The sequence below is a fragment of the Leuciscus leuciscus genome (genome assembly GCF_965113295.1).
Source record: "Leuciscus leuciscus genome assembly, chromosome: 10".
Classification (NCBI taxonomy): Eukaryota; Metazoa; Chordata; class Actinopteri; order Cypriniformes; family Leuciscidae; genus Leuciscus; species Leuciscus leuciscus.
Window position 1 is genome coordinate 9316116 of NC_138734.1, and position 7723 is coordinate 9323838.

The following is a 7723-nucleotide window of genomic DNA, read 5'->3' on the forward strand; positions in this document are numbered from 1 at the left end:
GTGAATTAAATGCCATCTTTTCGGCGCACTTAATGCACATTAAGTGTAATTAATTTCAAATATATCATATATTAAGTTGAAATAAAATGTAATAAGTTGCCATTAAGAGTGATTTTTTGGAACAACTTAATTGGTACTTTATTACAACTTTATATATACTTTCATAATTGCTTCTAGTGTTTTAAAAATATACTTAAAGTGCACTACAAAATGTAATGACACGCAATTAATGTGATTTAAAATATACTTTAATGTCAGTTAACAATACACTTAAGTGTGAATTAAATGCAATGTTTTCGACACACTGAATGCACATTAAGTGCAATTAATTTAAAATATATCACATATTAAGTTGAAATAAAATGTAATAAGTTGCCATTAAGAGTGATTTTTTGGAACAACTTAATTTGTACTTCATTACAACTTTATATCTAATTTCATAATTGCTTCTAGTGTTTTTAAAATATACTTAAAGTGCACTACACAATATAATGGCACGCAATTAATGTGATTTAAAATATACTTTAATGTAAGTTAACAGTACACTTAAGTGTGAATTAAATGCAATGTTTTCGACACACTCATGCACATTAAGTGCAATTAATTTAAAATATATCACATATTAAGTTGAAATAAAATGCAATAAGTTGCCATTAAGAATGATTTTTTGGAACAACTTAATTGGTACTTTAATACAACTTTATATCTACTATCATAATTGCTTCTAATATCTTCAAAATATAGTTAAAGTGCACTACACAATATAATGACACGCAATTAATGTGATTTAAAATATACTTTAATGTCAGTTAACAATACACTTAAGTGTGAATTAAATGCAATGTTACAATCAACAAAACTAAATGTAAAACCCTCTAAATTTACTGACAAAATAATCTCTAAAAGAAGTACATAAAAACCTTTCTGTTGATGCACAAGAAAACCCCAAGAAACACTATGCATAAACACAAACAGTTTTGGAAAGAGACCTTTGGGTAATGCTTTACAAAAATATATTAGTTACCTACTTCAGTTAACATGAACTAAGAATGAATAATACTTTAAGCATTTATTAGTCTAAGTAAGATAATATTAGTCTTGGTTAGATCATGTTGGCTAAAAAATAAACAAATATTAACAAATGAGACCTAATTAAAAGTGTTACCGAACCTTGTTATTTAGCTCTTAAAGGGATGTTCAGCAGAAGAAAGAAATTCATACAGGTTTGAAACAACATGAGGGTGAGTGTATGATGATAGAATTTTCATTTTAAAGTGGAGTATCCCTTTAAACCTTTACCAGCATCAACATTAAACAGGACCAAATGCTTACTCCAGCATTACAGTGAATCTAAGTTTGTCTAAAAATAAATAAATAAAAAAAAAAACCTGAAGAACTCCAAAAGTACAAAAACCAAAATGATTTGTCACCCAATTTTTTAAGTTGTTGGAAAGTGCTGTTTATGTCAATGTCCCAGATGCTCTCCAGAGTATATGTGAATGGAAATGTTTCAAAGATGCAGGAAAGTCAGAAAAAATGCCTTGAGGAAAAAAACAAAAAAACAGAAAATTTGTTTATAATACAGATCCAGTCCATTATTATATTTGGCTCAATTGAATGAAAGAGATAGATATACAGTTGCGCTTCAAAGTTGATATACACCTTGCAGTATCTGCAAAATGTTAACAATTTTATCAATAATTGGGATCACAAAAATGTACGTTTTATCTTTATTTAGTACTACCCTGATGAAGCAGTTTATTCTGCAAGGTGTTAACTGTTGATGAATGTGTGATGTGATTGATTACCTCAGTCACCAGGGCCACATCGTAGTAGAAAGCTGGGCAAGGTTCCTTCTATTTCCCACAAACACCAGGATTCCACTGACTACGCCATCTTTACTGACACTGGGCTTAAAGTGATTAAAAATAGAGAACCTTTTTATTGCTACTTTACAGGGAATTAAGCATAACTTTATCAATTACACAAATATAGATATATGACCCATGCAAACCCAGGACCAATGCAAATTAAGAAAGGTATTCTTACATTTTAAGCTTGCCCCACATAGCTATCTCCATGAAGGATGTTCCTGTTCCTGTATTTACCACGGTTGACACAGCAATGCTGCAAGCCTTCTTCTTTTGGTTTGTAACCTATAAAATATATGATGATTATAGGTGCATGTGTAAATGCACCTGTGGGAATTTATTACTTGCACATGACATGCAAAAGATTCAAAGCATTTAAAAGCTATAGGGATAGTTAGTGACTTGAAAGTAGTGTTTTAGCTTGATCAGGATGTGCTGTCCTGTCATGATAAATCTTGTAACATCACCTCATCAATACAGGTCTGTGATTACACACTGCTTGCACTGTATCTCCTCCAATAACAAATATGAACTGATCCTGCAAAATGAATGTTTAAATCCAGATAAACACAAAAATATTACATATTCCAAAACAAATAGTAATTGAACAACTCTTTAAATACAAAATGAAATTGAACACATTACAAGCATTTTTTCTAGAGGTGGGTAATATATTAAATATTTATGGTGGTTATAAAATTGATTATTTGTATTAAATGTATATAAACGTCTTCGAGTGTTACAATATTGGATCAGCATTCAGCAATTTTTTAGTAGCTTGTTTAAAATAATTTAAAAAGTCGGTTTAGTTAAAAAAAAAAAAATGCAACCAAATTCCTCGAACACGACCACACACACCTTCCTCACATTACAATGCAAGACATTATTAGAATGCAATCATATATAAATTATTGAAAACATGATTAATTCACCTCCCGAGTCTATTGAGTTTATAATATCTGCGATTAAAATGCACTCAGCAACTGACATGTTACGGTGAAAAAAAATTAACTAAAGAAAGCATCAAGATATACTTACTTGACTGATTATTTGCAGCATAACGTCTCATCAAACAAACATCCAAACGTGGTGCTCCTTTTGTTCTCTGTTTGGCTAGCTTCAGTATCATCACGCATCGCAAACGGATCGCAAAACACAACAGCACATTTTTCAAACTCTAGTGAAGTAGTGCGTCATAATGACGCAATTAAATGTGTGTTTAAAAATGTGTTATAAATCATAATTATTTAAAATGTATGTTTAAGTAAAACTTAGTAGACATTACAAAGTGCAGTTTTTAAAACATGCACTTTAGTGTGTTTATAAAAATTATGATGAAAGTGTACTTTCTTTAAGTTAAGCTTAATTAGACATTATTACAAAGTGCATTTTTAAAAAGTGTACTTAAGTGTGTTAAGAAATATTGTGATGAAAGTGTACTTACTTTAAATTAAACTTAATTAGATATTATTACAAAGTGCATTTGTAAAAAGTGCACTTAAATGTGTTTATAAATATTGTGATGAAAGTGTACTTTCTTTACGTTAAGCTTAATTAGACATTATTACAAAGTGCATTTTTAAAAATGCACTTAAGTGTGTTTATAAATATTGTGATGAAAGCGTACTTACTTTAAGTTAAACTTAATTAGATATTATTACAAAGTGCATTCATAAAAAGTGCACTTAAGTGTGTTTATAAATATTATGATAAAAGTGTTCTTTCTTTAAGTAAAACTTAATTAGACATTATTACAAAGTGCATTTTTAAAAATACACTTAAGTGTGTTTATAAATATTGTGATGAAAGTGTACTTACTTTAAGTTAAACTTAATTAGATATTATTACAAAGTGCATTTGTAAAAAGTGCACTTAAATGTGTTAATAAATATTGTCATTAAAGTGTATTCCCTTTAAGTACACTTAAGTGGTCTTTAATTTTAATTTTATTATATTATCTGCAAGTGCACTTTTCAAAAAGTATACTTTTATTATTTTAAGCACACAAAAAGTGCGCTTTCAATACAATTAAGCACACTTCTTTTTCACAAGGGAAGTGCAGTTGTAACACAGTTTGAACTGTTATCATCCTTCCACATTCAAATTAGCATCCTATCTGTATGTGGAAAAATATCCACATTCCTGTAAAGATGTTAAAGGGGTATATGTTTTTAAAAAAAATAAAAAAATATTATTATTATTATTATTTTTACTTTTTTACTCGTCTTCTATTTTATTGATAATGTTTTTCTTTTTGTGATGGCAAAGCTGAATTTTCAGTATCACTACTCCAGTCTTCAGTGTCACATGATCATTGAGAAATCATTATAATATGCTTCTTTGATCAACAATTATTATTACCAATGTTGAAAAGAGTTGTGCTGCTTAATATTTTTGTGGAAACCGTGATAAAAAAATCTAATTTTTAATGAATAGAACGTTCGAAAGCACAGCATGGGTTTGAAATAAATCGAGTTTGTAACAAAAAATACTTTACTGTCACTTTTGATCAATTAAATGAATCATTGCTGAATAAATAAATAAATACAAATCTTATTGACCTCAACATATATAATGCTTCAAATAAAGTTCTACCACAGCAGCTCTCCAAACACGATAGATAGAGACAGCTGTGTTCTCACCCCACTTTCTATATGACAATTTAGACTCTCAGCATGTGTGAATCCATACAAGTTTTAATGAGATACGTGTGTTTTCTTCACTCCCCAGTTAAAAATAAATTAGACATATGCAGTTTGACTGTGGACTGAATGAAAACCATAGCTAGCATCTGTCCCTAAGGTCAACTTTCCTTTATTCCTTCTTAATTTCCCTCTTGTCCCTTAGCCATGTTCAATCTCCTCTGGCTCGGTTTTATTATCTGTGAACGCACAGATGTCAGCTGGTATTGACATAATCAGGAAAAGTGCCGCTGATGCAGTGACATTTGCGGTAATAGCATCCTGCTAATGTTCACGTTCACACAGTACCACATGGTACAAAGGACAAAACAGTACAAATATGCACACAGGCCATGTATTTACACACACACATACAAACAAATGCAGGCTCTCTCTTGAATGCTGAGGTCTGAGGCATTAAGCTGGCTGTGATTTTGTGGCACTAGTGTATTATTCAAAAACTAAATAGCATGGCACCATCATAAAATGATGATATATATATATATATATATATATATATATATATATATATATATATATATATATATATATATATAACACAAAACTAAATGTACAAATGTACAAATGTACAAGCAGCACTCTAGTACAAGATTTAAGTGAAATAGCTTAAATATAAAGTTATGAAACTTAATTTTCCCCTTAACCAAAATCGATTTGCTCTGGAACAAGATTAATAAGACCAAAGATTGCCCGTTTGATATACACCAAATCAATTATATATCATGTTTAACCACTATCTGCATAAGAGCCAGCGGCAAATTCCAGAAGGACTGGCCGAGATGAAGCTGTTCTCTGCGGGTACATGAGCGATGAACGCCCGCTGACGGCCTGGAGCTCGCATCTCTGAAAATGTCTAAACAAATTGTCAAATAGGTGCTATTTTTATATATAAGTTGCATATTTGAGATCTAAATAACTACATTCTTGCCTAAAAAAATCGTAAAACTACATTCCGTTACACAACAACTGTAGTATTTGTAAAATTATGGTGTTTGCTCGTCCTCCATGACACTCGCTGAGAGAGATGCTGCAAGTGCAGTGATACAAATGGTGAAACAGTACCCGTGGTGATCCTGGTATAATATTACATGGCTGGAAAAGGCTCTCAGCCAATCAGAATCAAGAACCTGAACAAACTTTTTTATATTTACTTTATTAGGTAGGACCTGCAAGGTGCTAGTACCGATTTGGACCCCATTTTACTTTCAGAAATGCCTTAATTCTTCATGGCATTGATTCAACAAGGTACTGGAAGCATTTATCTGAGATTTTGTTCCATATTGACATGATAGCATGAGCATCACACAGTTACTGCAGATTTGTCAGCTCCACATCTATAATGTGAATCTCCCATTCCTCTAAATCCCAAAGGTGCTCTATTGGATTGAGATCTGGTGACTGTGGAAGCCATTTGAGTATAGCGAACTCATTGTCATGTTCAAGAAACCAGTTTGAGATGATCTGAGGTTTGTGACATTGTGTGTTATCCTACTGGAAGTAGCCATCAGAAGATGGTACACTGTGGTCATAAAGGGATGTATATGGTCAGCAACAATACTCAGGTAGGCTGTGATTTAAAAAAAAAATGCTCAATTGGTACTAAGGGGTACAAAGGCAAGACAATATCCCCCACACCATACACCACCAGCAGTCTGGACTGTTGATACAAGGCAGGATGGATTCATGCTTTCATGTTGTTTACGATCCTACCATTTGACCCTACCATCTGAATGTTGAAGCAGAAATTGAGACTCATCCGACCAGGCAACGTTTTTACAATCTTTTATTGTTCAATTTTGTTGAACAGACTGTTCTTAGCTGACAGGAGTGACACCCGGTGTGGTCTTATGCTGCTGTAGCTCATCTGCTTCAAGGTTTGACGTGTTGTGCGTTCACAGAGATGTTCTTCTGCATACCGTGGATGTATGAGTGATTATTTGAGTTACTGTTGCCTTTCACCTCAAACCAGTCTAGCCATTCTCCTCTGACCTCTGGCATCAACAAGGCATTTTCGACCACAGAACTGCCGCTCACTGGATATTAGCTATTTTTCAGACCATTCTCTGTAAGCCCAGATGGTTGTAAGGTAAAATCCCAGAAGATGATCAGTTTCTGAATTAGACCCGCCCGTCTGGCACCAGAAACCATGCCATTTTCAGTCACTTACATAATCTTTCTTCCCCATTCCGATGCTCAGTTTGAACTTCAGCAGATCGTCTTGAATCTGTTGCTGCCATGTGATTGGCTGACACGATAACAGGTGTACCTAATATACCTAACATAATTATCCTTTGTTAATACACTGGTTTTGAGTTAAGTACTCCTCGTTATATATTTGATTCAATACAATCTATTTGAGTCACCAGTTGATGTTTCCAGTTTCACTGTGAATTTCACTCTCTTTCATGTAATTACTTTCAGCTATAATACGATTGTGTCCTGCCACCAGCTGTGTTGCATGTATGGTGCTTCTAATATTATGCAAATGTATAAATTAATTGCCATTGTCATTAGCAGGAGCTATTTTGTATTTTCAGTTTATCATGCTGGGCAGAGAAATGCAGGATATTAAAGACTGACAGCTTATGTATATAGTTCAGGGGAGACCAGAGTTATCACACTTATTATTCCAGTGGGCATTTCATAAGCATATATCTTTAAAGTCTTGACTTTCAAAAAGCAATTGAACATTTCCACAATTATTCGGTTAGTATATGGAACAATTTATTGCATTTTGAGCCTGCCATTAGGCTTTTCAGCTAAATTTAAACAGCAAACCAATTATAGCATTCGAAAATGTAAAAGGTAACATAAAAATACAAAATAAAAATATCCAACAACTTATCCCAACAAGATATTCAAATTATCTTGTTTTGAGAAAATAAAGTTAAAAGGAAGTTGACTGTAGCATACACTTAAAACAAATATTTAATTATATTTATGGTGTGAACTGTATGTTTTCAGAAATTTAATTGCATATCTATTATAAATGTATTATAGTTTTCAAATTTCTCTTAAAGGTGCCCTAGAATGGATTATTTTATTATTTTATAATGTTTCCTAGTGTGCCCTTATAATGTTAGTATGTTTTTTAGATCAAAATTTGTTATAATTTAGAAATAAAAGGCATATTTCCTAGCCTGATTTTAT

At 32.1% G+C, this 7723-nt stretch overlaps 1 long non-coding RNA gene across 1 annotated transcript; it reads right to left on the reverse strand.

Annotated features, from left to right (window-relative positions):
- Positions 1 to 1269: 1269 nt before the first annotated feature.
- On the reverse strand, positions 1270 to 2095 carry LOC309507484. Its single transcript, XR_014209157.1, has 3 exons — positions 2050 to 2095; positions 1809 to 1912; positions 1270 to 1540 (listed from the first exon to the last, which is right to left on the reverse strand). It is a non-coding gene; the product is annotated as an uncharacterized lncRNA (long non-coding RNA).
- Between the last annotated feature and the right edge of the window lie 5628 nt (positions 2096 to 7723).